The following is a 22,789-nucleotide window of genomic DNA, read 5'->3' as shown; positions in this document are numbered from 1 at the left end:
TGGTATCAATCTGATACCAAGAAAATTATTTTAGTATTGCTGCTTTTAACCTATAAAGGAACTGGAGAATAAAGCAGAGTTGTCTGTTACTAACTGTAGATGTTTCATCATAGTTAACACTCAGCAGCATTTTTACTGCTGGCAAACAAGCTGTACTCTGTAGAGTAATATCAGAGCCCCTTTGTGATTTCAATAGGGAAATATTTTTCAGTTTCCATCACTGAACATGGTTCTTATCTGACGGCATCACCATTTGCCTTGGCGCATGACACAACAGACTCAAACAAATACACAGAAAACCAGTCAAAAACTTGCAAACTCTTTGCAAATACTGCAAAATAAATGGAGAGACTGATCAATCGTCCTACCCTTGATGGCAGTGTAATAATTTTTGTCCCAGCAGCCACTGCTGACATGCATTATTTAGAAAAATATCCATCCTTATCAGCTTTTCCCTATTCAGATGCATGCAACCACTTTACAAAAGCAAATTTTGACTACTAAATGTGATCTAATTACATCGTTTGCCTCCAGTATCTGCCTCCTACACTTATCTGTCTATTGTGCCAAACACGTAACAGCTAATAAGCGCCACTTTACATGCTCAGTGTAAATGTTTAATGTTTGATGTTTTCACAGAATTCAAACTGAACACAAGTGTGATGTATGGATGTGGATACATACGTACTGTGGACATCTGCAGCTGAGAAAACTTGGTGTTCAGTTTCGCTGAAGTTTTGACTTGAGCTGTTTTACTTTGTTGCTCATTTCAGACTTTTAGTCTTGTAATTTAACATCCCAAACTGCTATATGTATCTAAAATAAGCACATCAGCAGTGATCTTTGTTCAAATTAGACTTTATTCTAAAAGATAACACTGTGTACTACCAGCTCGTAGTGAACAGCAATCATTCTTGTCCATTTTGGCTCGCATGTCACATTTTTCCTCCAGTTAAGTCCAGTGACTAAAACACAGCATGTTGAGCAGTTTCAGCAAATTGGCCTCTTTTTTTTCTTTCTCTCTTTTTTTTCCCTCAGCGATCTAACCCAAACAGGAGATTCCATTTATTTTCTTTCAGGGGGAGTATATTCTCTGGGATATTCACTGGCACTGGGATTGTTTGGAAAGGAGTGTCATTTGGCTCCCCTCTCCTCCTCCTCCCTCCACCACACCCACACTCCTCCCAGAAGTGTCTGCTGGTATCTGATTCCTACTGCTGGGATTCTCTGACAGGTTTAGCAGCAGCAGTGATAAGCAAGGGATGGGTTTAGAGCATCGCAGTTCACACTGATACTATCTCTTCCTGCCTTAATCCTCTGAGTGAAGTATCTACACACTTGTGTTTTAGATTTCGCAGAAATTTCGCCTCGATGATTGTGCTAAAAAAAAAAAAGGCAGTTACGAGGGTTGTGTGCATTTATCTCACTTAATCCCTCGTTAAGATAAGAGCAGTGTCTGCAAATATAACAACCAGAGATAGAGATAAAGGATCGCATTTTATAGCGCTCTTTATGAGCAGGTTCTCACCTTACTGAGTCATCCTCTTTGTCATGGCCTCGCTCGACAGTTCTTGGACCCCAATAGCTCTGCTCACTTGTTTCGTATCAGTGGATAATGTGCAGGATTAACTCACAAATGTGTTACATCGCAGAGCAGCTCCTTGCAGCTACACAAACAGCACGGCTCAAACTGGTGGAGTAGGTGTTTATTGCCGCTCTATTTATTTTACCGTGCAGTTTTGTTTTAGAAGTTGGAAATCCAAAAGAGCTTTTGGAACGGGAGATTAACATTGATGTTCTACAATAATATGACTCTGGTTGCACTGCTCAAAGCAAATATTTTTACTGACAACAGACATGCGAGCATAGGACTGAATCGCAATTAGATTCGTTTGACCCTTTGGTTGAAAGAGGCCTAAGGTGGGACGCCACACTGAGGACATTGTACAATTTACCCCCCCATCCTCCAAACATATTCCAAAGTCCCTGTGAACCCTGCAGGCTCCCTCCCTCTCTGCTCTTTTGATAATTATGAATTATTACAGGCTGGGGTTTTTGTTAGTAACTCTCTAATTTTGCAGATCATAATTGATCACAGGTGTGGCGTGGGGAGTGTTTTTGAAGTCCTCTTCTCTCTCCCTTTCTCCTGCTCCCCCGCATCTTCTTCCTCTTCTTTGCTTTAGCAGTGAACCGAGGTCGTCTCCCAGGCAAGCCCCTGTTGGAGAGCTTCCCCTTTTCTTAATTCCAGGCGTTCCTTCAGCGTCTTAGACGAGCCGATGTCCTTTCATCCTCCTCGGTGGAAAGGAGGACACCACTAGCGCACACTGTCAGTCCAGCTGGGATGTGGCGCAACTCGCTACATTCCTCTTGTTGCTCTGGTCACTCGGGGTGTGTGAACATGTGTGTGTGTGTTTCCCCTCAGCAGAGCCTCCACAGCGTCCTCACAGCCAAACCATTTTGGGAATGGCTGGAGAGGAGGGGATATTGGATTAGAAAAAGGCAAGGGATATAAATCTCTCACAGAGGCTCTCCAGTCTATCTCCTATCCAGAGGATTTATGATGTTTAACAGACTCAAATAATAAAGAGAGAGAGAGGAAAAAAAACAATTTATGAAATTGTTTTTTTTTTTTGTCTAGCAGCTTTCTTCCTTGATTGATTGTGAAGCCTGCAATTTCTGCGCGCTTTCCACCCCCAGATGATCTTCATGTTTCCTTGAAACACACGCACACACAAGCACACACAAACGAAAATCCAAACAGGTGAGGATAAGAGGGAGGAGGTCGGTGGAGGCTTTAATTGAGAAACCCCCTGGTTTGGTAGATGTGTGTCCGCCCTGGGTGGTGAGCGGTGAGGTAAGCGTCTCCTCCCTGGAACACATTTCGACCAATTTATGTACAACTAAATCAATGGTAAGTATTTCCAGTTTACCGTTTAATTGCAGTCAGCTGGAACATGTTGCTTTCTGACACGGCAGAGCAGGACTCAGAGGACATTCTGAGGGCAGCGTGAAGGTGCAGCAGGTGTGCTCATGTTGTAGCATCTCGGTCCAATTCGCTTCAGAGCCGTGACTCACGGGGACTCAGTCTTTCCACCAGTTCATATTTTTTAATACGAAGTGTGAACCTCAGTCTCACCTTTGTACAAATCTGATGTGACACACCAAAGACTTTTTTCCCCCTAGTATAGCGTGTGCACATATACTTGCTCTCATATATGACTTTGTGTGTGTGTGTAGGCACGGGAGGGTTGTAGGTAAGCAAGACTCCAGAAATCAAGTACTTCTGCAAGAGTCAAATTCAATATGAGCTGAGGTCGTGATTGGTTAAAGGGGAGCTTTTGCCCCTGGACCTCACAATGAGGTATCTATTACAGCAACTACCAAAGAAATGTTCTTTTAATTAGCCACATTTATCTTTTTTTTCAGTGTTTTGACAGAAACTCTTACATAAACATACATCAACAAAGCAGAGACTGACCAAAAAAAATGCATGGTCATTTTTATGTTTGACAGCGCCACTTGGAACAATAACAGCAGTGACCTTGGGCCGCTGTGTTTTGGTCGGTTCTAGTTTTTCAGTTTTACTTCTAATCGTCCTGCTGCAGCACCTGCAGTAGGTTTTTTTGAGGGGGAAGGGAATTTTAATAGCCAACTATTGCCAATCATGTGCACATCATTAGTTTTTTTTTCTCTCCCTCCCCTTACATGTTACATAAGACTTCCCACAATCTGAAATGGATTTGGACGGTAATGTTCTGTTTTTACTTGATCCAGTTGTAATCTTTCTAACTGCCTCCATCTAAACCAATAAGGTATGCAGCTGGAAGCAAATTATTTTGTTGACAATGTTTGCTTGTAATTTTGTCAGTGTGATAATTCTTGGAGTGTTTTGTGTGTGTGATTGTGTTGTCTGGCTAGTGTTTACAGCAGGCTGCTTTGCGGTCAGACAGCTGATCTTGGGCAGGAGAGAGCTGGCCTACGGGGACAGGCCTGCATTTGGTGTGGGCAAACTCAAGACGGCACAGCATTAAAATTCCTGCTCGAAAGTGACGTGAAAGAGGTGAGAATGAGTGAGTGAGAGAGAGAGAACAGAGGAGGTGGGGGTCTTCGGGGCTAGCCCGATGTGATGAAACCCTCGCTTGTTGGTGTTCGTGGCCCTCATTGTTGTCGCCCCCACAGCAATTGTCGGGGCGCTTGCCTGTTCTCCATTATGCCACATTTCCATGTAGTTTCCTGTCAAATATATAAAAAAAGGCTGGTGTGAATTTTACTCAACCTAAAAACACGTGTGGACATTTTTCCCCACCTGGCGCAGCTAAACTGGGGCGGAATGCTAAAATGTGCACTGAAGCAGGGGAGAGATGATGTGTTACACCAAAGTGTTTCACAACAAACAGTCTCAAAGCCATCAGGCTGTTCGCTGCAGGGCTGTGTGGGCCAACGCACTTCTTTACAATATACAGGTGCTGAGGAGGGGGGGGGGGGGGGGGGGGGAATGGAGAGGTAAGGCTCTGCAGTGCCACAGAACATAGTCAGTCTACGTGCTCTGATGGCGTAATGGGAACTGCCAGCTGTGGGCTTAATTACAGCACAGAGTGGTGAAGGAGATTGGTCCTGTTTTTCTTCTAGGACGCACAGCTTAACCGATGTGTAGACTCCAATGTTGTTAAACCAGATGAAGGGCATTGCTGAGAGTTCTGCATCAGTGAGAGGACAGAAAACAAACCTGCCTGAGCTTATTCATCACACAGGGCAATAACTGCAACACAAGCCAATCAAATAACTGGTAAAGCCATCACAATTCCCCCACTTTTTGGGTGACCCAATAGGTAAGTAGCTAGGTGCATAACGATACCATCAAAGTAGTTGTAATTCAGATTAAATAATTCATGAAAAGGCTACAAATTCACTTGTTAAATATGATAAGACAAATGCTATATTTCTATATGTATGTCTATATATCTGCATGTAGATTGAAGGTATACACACCTTCAATCTGTTGAGTGACATACTACTGTACCAGCACCAAAAATCTGTGATGAAATGTACTGACATTTTTTCAATGAATAAAAATAAGATAAAAATGTTTTGGCGAGATGAGATCTATTCAAGAAAAATTAAGTTGTGTAGAAAGGCAGGACATATTTTGTGCAGTAAGATTAGTGCACAGAATGTTAAATATTTGTATTTAACAAGTATATATTTGTATATATTAAATTAGTGTTCACCATTAGAATAAATGGCCTAAAAAATAAGCAACTGCATTAGCATGACAAACCACAAGTATGCATTGTAGTTCCAGTCACATGATCTCTTTAACCAGCTTCAGGCAAAAATGGCAACTTTGCATACACAATGTGTCCTAATCTTACAGATCAGTTCTTGTGGAATTTTCCAAGCAGATCCATGGTCCCCTGAAGGTGAAAAAATTTACATTTTAAACACCCACAAGTTTTTTTTATTTTTTCTCCTTTTGTTATTTTTTGTCGACAAAATGAAAATTTATTGCTAACGTTCTTTGAATTATGAGCTAAAATCTGAAGGTCAAGTACTTGACGTGCACGGTAAGTCAGACTAAAGTCACTAAAATACGCTCCTTTGCGCTGTCTTCTGTGTTAACAATATGCACGATGTGATACACATTCATTTAATCAAGGCACAATACCGCAGTTGATTTACAGGTTGTGCATTACCTTGTGACCGAGTGAGCCAGCAGCGAGCGTGGGCCTTGGTGGTAATGTAGTGCTAGTGTAATGCATTGTGCTTGGCTGCCTCTTCTGAAACATTTCACTAATGGCATTAATGTTCTGAGTGCTCGGGTCCTTAGCTGTGCCAACTAAAGGGGAGGGGGAAACGGGGAGACGGGGAGGGGAGAAGTTGAGCAGCAGTTGAATCTAAGCAGATGGCACTTGTTTTACTTTCTTGCCTGGCCATCTGGAGTTTACTTAAACTGATGACTTCATCATCAAACACTGGCCCACCAGCCAACTATGGCACTCACCACACACGTATACACACACTTACGGGATACAACAACAGCAGAGTGACTGTGTTATGGTGTCGCACTTGAGAAGCGTATGCATGTACTTAGGTGCCTGTATGTGTGTTTGTGTGGTGGTTCATGCAGGTTTGTGTGTGTGTTTGTGTGTGTTTGGCACATCTTTCTTTTGCAGACACACACAAGTGTGTTTATAAGAACCCGACCTGTAAAAATGTCATCCCTCTGTCTCTTCAGTCCTCATTCAGAGTGACATAATACTGGCCTCGGGGATGGCATCATTAAGCGAAATGTCCTCTGGCATTTTCTAACTCCTCTGTCAACTACATAAAACTTTAATCACTGCAGTCACAGAGGACTGATCCCTGTCCCAGCTGAGCTCCACAGTCTCCAGGAGAAAGTCAAGAGCAATCAGTTGACTTCATTTACTTGGAAAAGCCTGTTTGTGACACCTGTGCTAAGAGACGTAAGCACTGTAAATGCACAAAAGCAGCGCAAGAACCACCCATAAAGTTGCAGCTTTTCCCTAAGAACTTCATAAAAGCTGAGTGATGGTAAGAATAACCACTTTAAGTAGGTGATGTACTTTTTTCCAAAACACAACGGTGAGGTGTGCTTGAAGATCCACACCAGTGTTTGTACAGTTATAAACTGTAAACTGTAAATGTTTGGGGCTATTTTAATGTTTAAATAAGCAAACACGGGGGCTTTTGACAAATTTGCATCAACTTATTTGTCTTTGAATCTTCAAGCTGTTTGGATCATAAGGATCGCAGCACACAGTTTAATGATCTGTTTGATGGCTTCACGTTCATCTAGTTACTAGGTTTAGTCTAGGTTTAGTTACTCAGGCAGCAGCTACACATCATTTAACCCGTTGGAGCCGGTGTGGAGGGGCAGAAATCGAGTCATGAGGCTGAGCTGAATGAGACCACTGTGTAACAAAGGGACCCTGCTGAAAGACTTGCCATAATAAAGTAGAGAACAAAGAGGATAACAAAGGACTTGGGAGATTCCTCACGTATTCTTCTTGTGCTTTATAGACTAGCTGCGGGGCTAGTGCTCAATTTCAAGCACAGAGGAATGTGTTTGTTGTGGTCAAGGGCTTTTCAGGTTAAACATGTGATAGTTCCACTTTGTACTGTATGAATTTGAAATCGTTATAAAAACCAGGCGATCACATAGAGCTTTTTTTTTTTATAATTTAAAATTGGACTATATATACAAGTACACAGTCCAGGATCTTGTATACCAGCTGTGTGTAGTTTCCTCGTACTGCAACTTACTCTTTGCCAAAGCTATGTTCACACTTCTGCTGTCACATTAGGAGCCCAGAGCAAAATGCCGGGGTCAACAGGGACAGGACAGGCGTGGGCTCCTAGTGCTGGATGCCCTCACTAGAGTGATGCTGGTTGTTTGGCTCATCCACAAGTTTAATGCTGGACAGCAAGTGTACAGTACAGGAAAAGTAAACAGCAGAGTTGATTATGGGCTCCAGCTGCAGCTCAGAAACACATCCTGAACTGGATGGACTGCTGTTCTGCCCAGGATGTGGCTGTTATTAGCATAATTGTAAGAATCTTTCAAATGTAACATATATTGCAGGTATGATAAGTAAGGAAACAAATAATTGAACCATATTTCAACTCGGATTAGGAGTGACATTTTTGTTAAACAGGTACTGTACTCTGTATATTTGTTTTGCTGCCCATGTCAAACAACGGACTGCCTATAGATTTCTTCTCTTTCAATAAATACCACCACTTAAACCCCCCCCCCCCCTCCCAAATTCATTTTTTCCCTCATATATATATATATATATTCCACATATATAAACATATATGATCTCCCCCAGCATGTGTCTGGAGGAAGGAGTTGAGGTCGCCACTGCAAAGAAAGTGAAAAAACTTTCAAAAGCATTTCTCTTGGCCCACTCGCCCCTGAACAAAGCCTGCTGTCAACTGGTCAAGGTTTCACTTCCTAATTACCTTCTCCTGGGGCACAATGGCCACGCCGCTGCCTAGCCCAGGCCACTCTAGACACCAGCATTCTTTCCCAGACGAGTGGCCCCTCTACCATGGACCTACAGTCTCTAAGGAAGTGCTAGATGCATGGTTAATATGGCTGATATGACCCCGGTCTGCAGTAGTATATCACATTTAGATATTGACAAATCACTCTGCATGTGTCATTGTACCGAAAACCCCCCCACACAAAACAAACATGTCTGGTGATAGAATAACTATGACCTAAATGTTTTTTTCTTTCATAATTCTAAGAAATCCGATTTGTATAAGATCACATTCCTGGTGTTCTTTTTCAGTGCTAAGCTGATTCTTTGATTCATGCACACCAAGGCTTTTTATGGCTGTTTTACCTCAGGTTAGAGGTTGTGAAAAGTTCACACAGACTCACAACTAATATAGCACTGTTTCCTCTCTAAAAATTTCTCCTTGCTACTGTAAAACTTCAAACACAGTCAGAAGAGAGACAGAAAAAACCTCGACGTAAAACGCAGCCGTGGCTCAAACTGGTTCCTTATTGACTAGAGTGGTGAGTGATTTTCCCTGATGCTCCTTTGCCACCCAGACTACTCCCAAGAACACCCAGACAGGAATTCCACTCAGGCTTATCTCACCGGCCCATCGACTGCCACCACCACCACAGAGGAGGATGAGGAGGAGTGGAGGGAGCTTGGTCTGAGGAAAAGGTCAAAAGGGTAAGAGGGGGGTCTCCTCTGGCTTGGATTAGGGGTTAGAGGAAACCTGTTGTTGGGGTAAGCAGTTCATTTGTGTTTACCAACAACTGCTCTGGGAGATAGCTGTCAGCGGTGTGTATGAAAATTTGCTGCAAGGGGAAGCTGCAGTGGTTGGCCTGAGACACTGAGGAGCAACAGGTTCGCAGAAAGATAACTGACGAGATGCCTGGACTATCAGGGGATGACAGTGGGGGTAGAGGCGATGTGAGCTAATGCTTTATTAGGTCTTTACAGCTGTGTTTTTCCACTTACTCACTGCTAAGATCCACTAAGCCCCTCTGTGACTTTTTAAAGTCATCAAGATTGCTTTGGAGTCATTGAAGTTATTGGAAGACAGTAATAAGACAATTATTTACACACTATATACATAACTATAGACTAAATATTGTCTTAACAATCTAAACATTATAATAGACTATTTCAAATGAAGAAGAAGCCAGTTATAGCCAACAACTAAAGGTATCTTAATACGTAGCTCATTAATCAAACTGCCTCATAAATGTAAATAAATCAGCCATATATTGAGTAATTTTGGGCAAATCAAGCAACAGTCAACATAGCAGAAACTTCAGTGATCTTCTTAAAGGAAATATGGCCACCTGTTTTGGCAGTATAGGGACTTTTTGTGCTGTTGTTTGAAAGAATTATCTAAATAAATTTGTATTTCAGTGCTCACATGAACATAAAAACTGCATTACTTTCATGCCAATATAAGTTTCTAAAAGCTTTTTAACACCTGGAAGTTTTTACTTTATTGCATATCTTTAATAATGTAAAATTTTCGCATAAATTTCAAGCCAGGATTTTGTGTATGTCAAAATATCTCTGTTTATACATCCAGTAGACAAGAAGCTTTGGCATTTATTGGCGTGGTTCATATATGTTGTTTTCTTTTTTTTTCCTTTTTCTAAAAAAAAAGGTTTTCACTAGCCAAAATTAGTATTAGCAGGAAACTGGGATGCTTGGATCAAATACACAGCCAGTGTTTACAGTGCTTCCATGGATGATTTAAGCTGAACTTTAAAAGGAAAAAAAAGCAATCTGTCATTTCAACTGCTGTGAAAACTCACGTCAAGAGAGCCGTACTGTCCATCTGGCAGAATACGCAGTGAATGACATTTCAGATTTAGCACTTCAACAAGAACAAAACAAATACCACAGTCTCTTTATCACATCACCATAGTATGTAAATACTTCTTGCAATATAAGTGTAAAAATACAGTTTTAAGAATGAAAACAAGATGGTGACAAGATGGTGATGTGAGTAGCTTGCACAGTCAATCACTAGCATCTACTCCCTATTGGTCAAACAAAGGCCAGAGTTCTTTTATGTTTCTGTCTTTCCTCCTTTTTCTCACTGACTAAATCAGACTTATACATATTGTCACTCGTCAGTATCCAATTATGGGCCATCCATGTTTAGCCTCCTACAGTTTCACTGGGCCTCATTTCTCTAGATTTCGTGGTGTTTGCAGTGCTGAAAGACGCTCACCGAAAAAAGGAAAAAAGAAAAGGAAAAAATTGGACTCTTTTTGTTGGGCAGTTACTGCTTGTTTATAGTGTTTAAACTAAGCTAATTTATACTTTGAGCTTACGCTCATGAGCACGGTCAATCTTTTCATCTAGCTTTCAGAAAAAGAAAAAAAAAACCTTTAAATGCTTATGCCGTTCATTTTTGCAAATGTGCCTGGGTGACACGGACATACAGTCCTAAACCACACACAGACTAACAAGCAAGATTACACAGATTAAGCAGGTAACTGTGTTGAGACTGTCCAATTTTGAGCTGGTAAGCTGCAAAGGAAAAATAACTGGTCTAATCTGTTTCAAGAGAATTTTGCAAGCAAATATTCCAAAAGTAAAGGAATTTTTGTGTGTCTGCCTGCGTGTGCATTTTTTTCACTCATAATAATATTATATCCTGTGACATGGAAAAGTTAGAATGCAAAAAACATTTGGAGTGTTAATCTTACATTTAATATCTCACAATTTACGAGGCAGTGCTGCCACTTATGTTGTGCACATTTAACAGTTACAGAAGGTAAAGTTCTTCCTGTAAATCTCTCATCCATATATGTAAAACTTCACATACATCATCCTTGGCCTACTGAAAATGATCATCTTACTCTTTAAAGGTCATGCATCCGCTCCTTTGTTCCTTTTGCGGTGTTGGTACATGGGGTCATGACCTCCATAGCAGGAAGGATGAGGGTTGACCATGTGTGTGCATATATACGTGTGTGTGTATGCCTGTGCAGTAATGGCACAGTGGGAAGCTGACGATGAGTGTTTCAGACTTGAAAACTGATTTGCCCCTGAATTCACCTTTAATCTCTGATGGGTCTAGCCAGTGGTTGGGTCACGGGGTGGTACTGAGGGATTTAACCCTCAATGATAGAAAGGTTTGTCTAAATCAAAGAGAAAATTGTGTCATTGACTCACAAATTTGTTCTTATGTTTTTTTGATTGCTGGTTGACATCAAATGAGAAAAGGATTTTAAAAACTGTGTTAGGTTTTATACAGGGCAAACATGCCAAAAAACCCTGAAATGAACATGATTTGAATATTTCTGGGATATAACATTGTATGAACTTCTGCAGAAAAGCACGCAAGCAAGACTGTACTGGCTGCATTGTGAGTGATGTTTACTGGGTTTACAACAGAGTAAAATAAAGAAACAAACAAAGACTTCAAATGTGTGTCCTGTCAGTTTAGACTCTAAATATTGGCAAATGCATCATTGTAGGAGGAAGCGGGTAAATGTGATGACAAGGTGTATGTGGAGTGGAAAGAAAGACCAGCTGAACAATAACCAAATTGGCTGTCTCATCTCTCTCGCTGATCAAAACCATGCGACTGAAAGTCACGACAGCTGATTTCTTCTGTCTACTGAGAGCAATTCAAATCTAATTGATCTTTTATGTCTTTGACTTTGGAAAAAAAAACCCACTTTCATTTGTTTAATATCCTACTGAGTGGGCTATTGTAGCCAAAAAAGAAATGTGTTATTCATCCTCTTTGCCTCCCCTTTACTGTATGTTCCTTCCCACTTCGTCCGATTGGATCTTCCTCAAAGATTACAAGGATGTTTTGTTGTGCTTCGTGTTACAATCTGCTGCCGGTGGGATGGCCATGTTATACTGCTGCTGACAGTGGTCGGGTCTGGTGCATTTGCCGCACAAGATGTTGGAGTGGAGCAGCTTTATGGTGGGCCGACGTGTCTTTCGGATTAATAATTTTGTGAGAAACCGATGCGCTGGCCAGCTATAGTCTCCAGGCGGTTGTAAGTTACAGGAATCCAAAATGGGAAAAAAAAGTGTAATTGTGAGTTTCACAATGGAGAGGGGTCTATTTGAACAGCTGCGATAGTTTCTTTTCAGCAGAATTCTGATGGCTAATACGGGATAACAGCCATATAGAAGAACATATTTTTAAAAAAGTTTGAAGGTTTTGATAAAGACTTGGACAGAATAATAATAATAACCACCACAGTGGTTTGTTTGAAGAGAGAGATTACAAAGGAATAGGCATTTAAACAGATCTGCATGTTTAAACAACCAAAGGCGTTAGGGCAACAATGGAAAGTGCCATCTCTCCAAAAATGTCCCGGTGATTGCGGCCCTCCTTTTATGCGAATAATGCTGTTTATGTCAGGGCTCGGCTTTTGTATTACTGTCCTTCAGACATCTACATTCTGTTGGCTGTTTGATGTTTCAAAATACTTCATACAGTAAGCATCCCTATGTAGAGTCTATCATCAGGGGCCTTCCACCAGTGGAACGTGGAAATGCATGTGTGTGTCTTAAAAGTGCTGTAGCCCAGCAGTCATTGAAGGGCTTCATTAAAGAATGGAAAGTATGTGGCCATCTCTGCAGGCTGGCCACAGCACTCACCTGCATCATATATGCCCAGTTATGGCCAGAGTTCAACCCAGCTGAGTAAAATAAACACTGCCCCCTACGGGTTTGTTAGTACCATTGCAATAAAAATGAAAGGAAATAAGATCTAAGAGAGCAGATGGTTTTTAATTCCTTTCTTTTTTTGACCAAAGTGGTAAATGTCGCTACGCTTAAAGCTACACCCTGGCATGACTAATACAAATAAGGGTTTTCTCAGCTTTAACACCACATTTCATCATTCGTCAATCATTGCAGAAAATCTGAGGTATTTCTGTTTTTCTTTAAGCCATTCAAACACATCTGAGACCCTGCTTTGCACCATTCCCCCCACAAATCTGTTTGCTTTTCATTCAGCTTTTCCATCCTGTATTAACCTTTTTCAGACAGAACAATCAGTCTTCACAGAGCTGAACACACAGAAGTCAGGCAGACCTCCATCATGGCTGCCTTCCCAGAGTTTCTGATCACAAGATATGAGTGTGCATGTCATCAGTCCCAATTTTGTAAACGTTTTACACGCACGTCATGGTGCTCACTGATACTGACGGATGTACATATGCAGATGCAGTCATTCGCAGTCCTAATATCCGCCTCCTCTTATGCTTTTACATATGCCATGGCAGGCCGTAATCTGTAAATGAAGCATGGGAGGAATGAGAGCTCTGTGGTGAAAGAGTTGTTTAAGAGCAAAATGTGAAGTGGACAACCAAGCAAATGATTTCAGGTTAGGTTCTGGACTGACAAACACAGCAGCAGCAGCAGAGGCCACTGACATACCATGCTGAGAAGAGAGATGACGAAGTGAGGGCTGAGCTGTGAAACAAATACATGCAGGGCCTAAAAAAGCCCATCACAGTCAATCAGGGATCAGCTGCTAGTCAGGGAGTAAAAGAGGGGAAACTTTACCCCAACTCTGGCCCTCCTGAGTTGGCCTGCCGTGTGCAGCGCAGGGGGAAAACCACTGGATGTCACATACATCTTGATTTTTATGAATGCTTTGATAGCTCCCCTAAAGGCACTCCCCTGACCAGGTGGAGGGTATTTATATAAGCATGTCAAAAAAGCAAAAACTAGGGAAAAGGATATTTGCTGATCCCCTTTGCTCACACAGAAAAAATCTTGCGGTTATTCTAATTGCAACTGGAAATAATTATCTGGCTGTGGACTTTGTACAGAGGGTCACTTGAACGCACCCTGCCCTGATCACCAGGTGTAAATGGTTGGTGGGTGGTTGTGACTGATTCATGGCTGTCCAAGTGCAGAGAAACCTGAATTGCTATAGCTACAACTGGTGTGTATATGTGAAATTAATGTGTTAGAAGTGATACTTGATGAAAAATACTTAAATTACTTTATAATTTAAGTATTATGTATACAATTAAGTATTATGTATTATGTATATAATGCTATATAATAATAATGTAACCTGCAAAGATGACACATTGCATTTTGATAAATATATCACAATGTTACATTATCTAAATATTCCTCAATATGCAGAAATAGCACCTACATTTATAAAGAGCAGCTGAGTTTGTATTAAAACTGTTGCCTCTGGAAGTTCTGTCGCCATTTGTTTGATCTTAATAAGATCTACAAGATTTACAAGAAGGTAATACTTCATGTATATTTCAATTATGATGATATCCGATTTGCTCACTTCTTTAAAATTTAGTTTGTACTATCAGTTATAACTGAGGTAAGATTTCAAACCATAGACAGTATAAAAGATGGACATAGCTACCATTACATCACCCACTGCTTGCTGAAGTCCTCCTTTGAAGCCTCAAGTTGAGGGTTTCTGCAGTCACCATCTTTGGTTGCAACAATGGTGAAGGTGTGACGTGAAACCACACGCCTGTTGGCCAATTATTTGTGACTGACAAGCAACAACTAACCAATGTGGTCCCACACCACAGGTAATCACCCCCTTTTGAAACATAGTATAACCAAACTTTACAAAACAGATTAATTCTTTTATTAAATACGGCCCTAAAATGACTGTCTGAACCTATAAAGTCAGCAGGAAGATGTGTACAGAGGTCAAGAGAGAAAGCTGTTTTCTTATAGACTTCTATATGGCTAGAATTTCTTTTAGGAACCACAGCTTTCGCCATCTGGTGGCTTTCACATAAAGTTGCACTTTCTGTGTTTTTCCAATCCAGAAGATGCTGTATATCTATGTATTATACTTTCTTTGCTTTAAACATGCATTTAATGGATTTGTGAATTGCCATCATAGTCCAATCCAGATTATTCTAGAAATGACCAACAATTGACAAAAATACTTGAAATGGTCTAACCAACTTCACAGATAAATCTAAATATGCCAGATAGCAGTAGAAAACCTTAACTTTGGGATTTTGGGGTTTAGGGCTCTTACGCTAACGCTAGCACTAGCTAGCTTAGTTTGCAAGCTCTATGTGTGAATCAGTGTGATGTTAAATCGGATGCTTGACTTGTAAAAATTAGACTTAAAGCTAAATGTACTTACATGAAAAGCAAGATTAAACAAAATTTGTCTTACTGCTGTATCCAGCACATTTTAAAAGGTGCAACTTTTATGCTAAAGGCAAACGGTTTCTGTGTTGATCAACAGATTTTCCTTAATCTTGTTCACCGTTCAGAACAGAAGATTCTCCGCTTTTTGTCGCACTTTTCACAGTTTCATTACAGCTCGAAGAATTATTTGCAAGTGTTTGCAAGCAAGTCAGCATCTTCTATGCAAACTATGGGTGACCGGGGGCAATCTGCTAGCAATCAAAGCAGCTGCAAGGAGGGTTTTTAGTGCAGCAACATATACCTATCTGTGAGAAGAGAATTCAAGTAACCTGGGGAATATACTTATTTGCATAGTGAACTATGGCTGGCAGATTGTTGCCAAATGATGTCTAGCCTTGTGTAACTGTAACCTTAACCACTTGACCCTGTAGGATCACACATCCAAAATGGTGGACAAGGTAACGTCATGTGGATAGCAGTCCCATGACTGCAGAACCTCACTAGAGTAATATCTGTTAAACGCTATCTAAACATTAGATACCATAACTTCTTTGTCATAGCTAATTGACAAAGTCCATTTTTCATTTGTAATAGGACTGCTATTTCCTTCAAGAAGTAAGAAAGTCTTGGTTGTAATATAATACCTATACACACTGAAGTTTTTAAGACATTTAAATATACACACATTAAAGAGAATGCATGAACTGTATGTGTGGAGAGACAAGAAACAGCTGCCAGCCAACGAGTTTACAAGAGAAAATTTCAAATACGCCTGAAATCAAATCAAAAAGCACACAACTATGCAAGCCAGTTCCCATTAGTGCTGTAAGACCCAAGACTTTATTGCTTCCAACACTGTAAACGAATTCCACGCATTGTAGTAGTCAGTGATAATTAGGATCTGTTGAACACCTTCAGTTTCCACCCAGCTCTCTCTTACATATTCAGTATCGCTGCTCAGTAAATGCCTTTAGTTCTTTAATGGTCCCTGTGCAACAGAAAAAAAATATGGCAAAGGAAGTTACAATCTGTAAGCATGCTCTGTGATGTGACCACAGCTCAAATACATTATTCATAGAAATTAATATCACAGCTTTGACATTGAGAAGAAGATGAAGGATAAGCTTCTCATCATGTGTTAAGTTTTGGAACACATGGTATTTATCCAGAAAATATGGTGTATTGACAGGTTTAATCTTTATCTCAGAGACGAGGGAAATGGAAGCAGAACAGGGATTAACCGAAAACGTTTTCTTTTTTCATCCTCTGTGAAATAATGCTGGCACAAACAGCTCTATTAATGGGTTATTTTGTTTTGAAGAGCTCATTGGAGAGCAATGAAATCAGGCTATTAAATCTCAGCTGTGGATGTCAAATGTGTTATGGATGTGCTTATTAATGCACAATATGCTCGTGTTTATATATTTTTCCATTGCTAGCTTTTTGTGCATGAAGCGCACACTTCTGTACGCTACAGCTGTATGTTAGCGTTTCGCCTCTTCTTGGTTTTGTAACGTGGTAACTGTGCAGAGCGAGCACCAATGTGCCAGGTCTCGGTTTAATGAATCCCACCTGTAACACATTTGCACATTCATTCCTCTCCAAGGAGAAATCCTGTTGCCAAAGCAAAGCCTGAGCCCAGTGGAAGTGTGCAGCTCTGCTGAGTTACAAATCTAAATAGTGTACCCAAGATGGCTGCTGATTCATTTAGAACCTGATGACTTTGGAGTTTATGTATGAAATCTATATATTTGTATACATTAACATTTACGCTACGCCCAGGAAACAGGAGAGGGAAGGTAAAAGAGAGGCCTTTGGAATGTCAGAGAGAGACCCAGGGATTTCACTAACATGAATGCATCAAATGATTCATTTGATGGGTAAGCTCTTCACAAACTGTATACATACCAGTATCTTAGATGATAATTAGGCCATTCATCTAGGACTTTTCCATTATCTCAGTCTAATACCTCAGTAGCCTCTGCGCATATTCCTGTGTGTACGTCTTCCCTAAACCCCTCAGAAGAATCCTTCTTCTCAGAAGAATCCTTCTTATGAGGGGTTTGGGGATGATTCATACATATTTAAGAAAATCACAGTGAGGTCTTTGTATAATATATTGTAATGTTTGAACTGTTCAAACAAAATACAGTTTTCAAATCAGTTGTCTGATGGCACACATATAAAAGTATGTTAGTCAGGTTAATTCAATTTGATTCAAGGCCAGGAGTAAACTCAGTTATTGTGCAAATGTACCATTTATAAGGTTGAAGAAACCATATAACCATATGGTTGAGTTACTTGGCTGAGTGATGAAACATCTTCTCGGTGGTGCGATCGTTAGCATAGTCGCCTCACTGCAAAAATGTTCTGTGTTCAAATCTAGGCAACTAGTTACTTGAGACAATCAACTCTGGGGCCTTTGTATGGAGAGTGTTTCTCCATGCGTACCTCTCTTTCCTCCCAAAGTCCAAAGACTTGCATGTTAGGTTGAGTGGTGACTATAATTTGGCTGTAGTTGTGAATATGACTGTACTTGGTTGGCTGTCTCTCTGCTGGTACAGACTCTAGCCTCAGATCCTTTTTGATCTTCTGAGTTGTTTGGTGATCAGGTCAAAATCCTGGACTTTTTGATTTAATCCATGAGTTTTTCCTGAGTTGTAATTGTTGTTTTTTTTTGGATAAATCTGGGTTTTTGTATAGTAATTAATTAGTAACTTCTGTATCTCATTTCTAACATGGGTGACAGTTAAAGCTGAATCACTCATGACATTTGCTGTTGTTCATTTTGGTAATGTTGCTCCCAGCTGGTGGTCCTAGTAATGAGCAATGGGGGGTGGGTGGTCCACATTGAATAGGATGCCAGAGATCTTCAGAAATGCTCCTTCAGGGCCTTTTGCATTTAGTCACCCTGAGCTCATAATAGTGTGACTAAAGCAATTGTTCTCTTAATTAAAGCCATTCGGGTCTTCTGTGGCGTCCTCCCCCCCTACCCTCAGGTGAGACTCAGGTGATAAGGCGCTGAAAGAGAAGATGTTTTTATATTGTTAATCAAGACTGTGCTCATGTTTTTAGAGCAACAAGCAGCACGGTAAATTCAAAACAGCAGTGGTCTAAGAGTAACCGAATAGCTGGGAGAATCATTTATACTTGTGTGTAAAACAGACCTCCCCTAAATATCCAGTTTGCATATTCAGCTGTTCTGGCATAGTGCAATCCATGAAATGACCGCATTTAAGTCATTGTTACAGTGGGTCATAACATGCATCAGTTATTCTCCAGCTATCAACCTACCACATGAATGACAGATTTGCAACTTCTCTTTATTTTCCTGAATTTAGATTTGAAAGGGTTGCTCCACCTTCAGTTCTGACCACATCCCCACATGTGAAACATTGTGCCTGCAGAACACCATTTAAACTTTAATTCTTCATTCTGAATAATTCACAAGCCCGAAGAGTGTTAGAAGGTTGAAGAGCCAAACTAGAGCATATGTGAAAGAACAGTTGGCACACAAAGAAAACCGCCCCAAAACCTTCAAATGGAAAAAAAAAACAAAAAAAGAATCTGCTGGGGCCATAGTTTGTTTTCACCTGAAGTAGTCATTTATCTTGGCCAGTGCCCAACACTAAACCACTGTGTATGTTTCTATGGTCTCAGTGGGTTTGTGTGTGCACCACAGCCACTTAAAGAGGTGGGTGGGGGGTGGGGGGGGACTGCAGATTTCAGTCCTAATCTAGGAATTGTGAAACCACACTGTTTCCTTGCACTTGAAAAGCGCTTGGCATCTTTTTCAGCTGCAAAGGTCCTGTATACACCAGCTCACATGAATCATGCAGATGAGTTTACAAAGTATGCTTATTTTATTTCACTGTGGTAAATATGTGAAAGCAGTGATGATGATAAAAAGGTTATTGTGGTTGTAGCTTTTCATTTTTTATCTGCTGTGTCAATAGCAAAGAGCGGTGGCTCTTAACTTTCTCAAAGCAAAGCCAAACACCAAAGAGAGCTACTGAAAGATGTAATGTTAAGTCCAGGTTTCTCTGAATAAACAGTTCTTTTTAGTATAATGTATGGTTTGTCACTTTGAGGAGGCTAACACTCGAATTCTAAAGCTGCACTTATCAACATTATTGCCAATAATGACAGGATAATGAATTCATGTGACGAACCTGCAGATAATTGCTGGACATTTTCTTCTGCTTATTCAATACATAGTCAGCGGGGCTGGGGCAAAGCTGGGGTTTTTTCAGCTAATCTTCCCAGTGGCCAAACTTTAATGTTTGGCCACTGGTTGGTTGGCCAAACTTTAATGTTTGGCCACTGTCAGTGTTCTGGGGAACCTGATTTCAACAGAAACAAAAGGTTTATCTTTTTAAAAAGATCTTATAAACCTACTGTACTGTAGTGGTATTTTGTCAGGACAAGCAAGGCAAGCACTGCTTGTCCTGCATAATTTAAAAGCACATTGGTTAAAACATACCAAAGTGAAAGTATTCCATAAAGGATCTCATGTTGCTTTGAATCCTTCTTGTAAGTTACTGTCATCTTGTGGCTGCCCTTATCTACTATCTCTGGAGGTTCGCTTGACCAGAAGCCACTGGAATCTGTAGTGTTTGTTATTTTATATTTGTCCTGTTAACAAAGCTGGGTGAGCTAGGATACAATAAACTGTTTTTTTGGTTATTTTTCTGTGCATTATGGACAGAACCTGCTGTCTTTGAATGGAGACTCACTGTTCTGCCCCTGGCTTTGTTCTCACTGTAAGAAATGTTACCACAGTAAAACCATTTGAACTCATGAACTCATGGTCCGTGTAGTGAACGACCACATAGCACACTAAAGTGTTTTTAATCATTTTTAGATCAATTCAATTTAATGAAAAAGAGAACAAAGATATTTTAGGTGCTGGGTGCACAAATTACACTAAAAAAAACATGGTCCAAATGTAATAAATTGGTGATAACAGAAAGCATTTAGTAAGTAAGTTTGAAGTAAAAGGGCAAATTAGAAGTGTCAGTTTTGTTTGTTTATACAGATACTAATTACAACCATTTATGCCTTCCTCCATTTTCAAACTCCACACAGCAGACTATGTGAAGTTAGATGAGCTCAAATTTCCTCTCAAGTTGCTGCACAATAGCAGCAGAAACAAAGTCCTCAGACTGGGAATTTACCACCTCCTTCCAGTCAACAGCCCCCTTGGGAGTTTTCCTGAATAAGTCCCAGACTGCTATGTAGCTCAGCTATCTCGCTGAACTACCGTGCCACCAGCTACTTCAAAACTGGAATCCACGCACTCTGCACTCGGCAATAAATCAGTGGGTTAGCTGGACTTCCTTGGAATGCTTGTTGACTGCAGATGATTGTAAGTCCAAGCAAGGTCCAAACCTTATCAGTGTCCAACACGTCTCTCACAAATGAAGCAGAGATAAAAGCAATTTTCCTAGAGCCCGGGTTCTCAAAATACGGCCCATGGGCCAATGGCAGCCCTCGGTAACATTTTGTGTGACCAGTGATGTAACAAGGAAAGAATTTATGTTTTTATGTATCGTATCAAGTTTATGTCACGCTATACTACCTATTTATGGTGTAAATCAGCTTTAACTAAGGGAGCACTTCTCTTTCATTTGGGCTCTTCTGTTGAAGTTATTATTATTATAGCTGACTGAAACAGGTTGACAATTAATAGTGCTTGAGTTCTGTACATTTTTTAGGTTGGCCCTCTTCAGATGATGGTCAGGCATCAAAACTTTGAGAATCCCACCTTAGTCACATAGATTGCTATAGGCAGTTGCTGTCCCAGCAACAGAACATCTAAGTGTTCTACTCTGGTTATGATTGTTAACTTGTATGCCACTAGTGTGTGCCTTAAATATGACCACCACCCCTCTAGTGTAGTGCACAGGATGCATGCAAAGTGTTTTTGAAGTGAAAGTCATAGGTCACTTTCATGACCTACTCCTGGAATCACCCCTGCTGCATGCTGTAACACCAGGTGTGCATTTTTGCATTTGATTCAACTTCAGGAAACACATGTTTTTGGTGTCTAAAAGTGGCATCACTAGTGAAAATAAACACAGCGCTCAAGTTATTCTTCTTACCAAGGATTTGGAATGTAAATGGTGAAAAAATATTATTGCAGCCAATTCAACCGAGAAGCACTTGCTTGCTGCAATTAAGTCAAAAGTTTTGATTTGCCAGTCCCTGCATGCCAAGAGGATTTCTCACCCGTGTCTGCACCTGACTTCGCGAAAACAAATCTCAGAGACTGTACGACACTCAGAGACCACGTTCCAGTCTCAGTTTGTGATGCAGTGTGAGTCATTCAGCATATTTTGACATGCAAATATGGCCCTGAGCAAGCTTTCAGCTGACCCCTTCGGAGACTTGGGTGGGCTCCCGAAATACCTCCCTTAATTTGACATGACCTGATTTGGAGGATTTCAGTGTTATTACTCCTCTCGGACGTGTGGACTCACATGCGAGGCGTGAGGTTGAGGGAGGTCTTCCCAGAGCTGTTATGAGAGCTGATGTGAGACAACAGTGGTTCGTGCCTGGAGCAAAAGGGAGGTATATTTAGAGGGAGGGATCGGAAAGAGAAGGAGGTGGATCACATGAGTGACAGAAAAGAGGGAACAGTGGGGGCTGGGGGCCCGACCTGAGTTGTCCACAGGTGTCATTTCAACATCTCTTTTCCTCTCATCTCTCTCTGTCAGTCTCTGGTCCTCCCAAGCCATCTCGCTATTGTTGTGTTGGAAGTCCTTGAGTTTTGACAGCTGTGCTTGGAGTGCTGTAACAGCAGTCTGGAGGGAAGGGTGTGTATGTCTAGCTGCGTGTGTCTGATAGTTATAGTGGATACGGACACTCTAGTGTGCAGCTTCTTCGTACACAAATACATGTGTGTGCGTGTGTGTGTTTGTATATCTCTAGAGGGTAATCCTTTTGGATGAAGACACGATGATGATAGAGAATAAATCTGATTTATGAAGTACCTTGTGGACCTATAATGCAGCTCAGTTTGCTTTTTAAACGCCAGTTTGATATGTGATGTAATTATGCAGCCAGAAGAGAATAGAATTGTAAAGAAAGAGTCCCCAGGCGTGCTTGCACTTCACTGAAGCAGAGGAGCAGCTCAGGGTTGTTGTTTTTTTACGCAACCTACTTTCAGCATGCTAGTTGAATAAGAAATAATAAACTACTGTCATACAAACACCTTGTGTGACATGTGGTCTAGACAAAGGCTGCAAATAATAAGTGAAATTGCTGAAATACTGGCCTACTCACCTCAGGGGTGTTTGAAGTTGTTTTTTTTTAATCTGGTGTTACAATTCAATTTACAACGATGGAGAACGGAGCAGGTCTTTCACCCTCATTTTAAGGAAGGGAGTCACCAGAGTAATTCATAGTATTCATCCTCTCGGGACAGTGGATGCCTTAAAAACAAGCTCCTCTCAATCCATCCAATAGTAAGTTACTTTTTAGGCCACGGCCATGCACTGTGGGCAAAACTAGTGAAACTTTCTGTCAGTGTAAAGAGGTTTAATTATACATTTGATCCCTGTGATGTCATAATGTAAAAAAGAAGAGGAATTTTACCATGACGTTTATATACATGATGAAAAAAAAAT

The sequence above is a fragment of the Neolamprologus brichardi genome, chromosome 11 (genome assembly GCF_056152115.1).
Source record: "Neolamprologus brichardi isolate AB-2024 chromosome 11, ASM5615211v1, whole genome shotgun sequence".
NCBI classification, from domain to species: domain Eukaryota; kingdom Metazoa; phylum Chordata; class Actinopteri; order Cichliformes; family Cichlidae; genus Neolamprologus; species Neolamprologus brichardi.
This window is presented reverse-complemented; position numbering follows the sequence as displayed.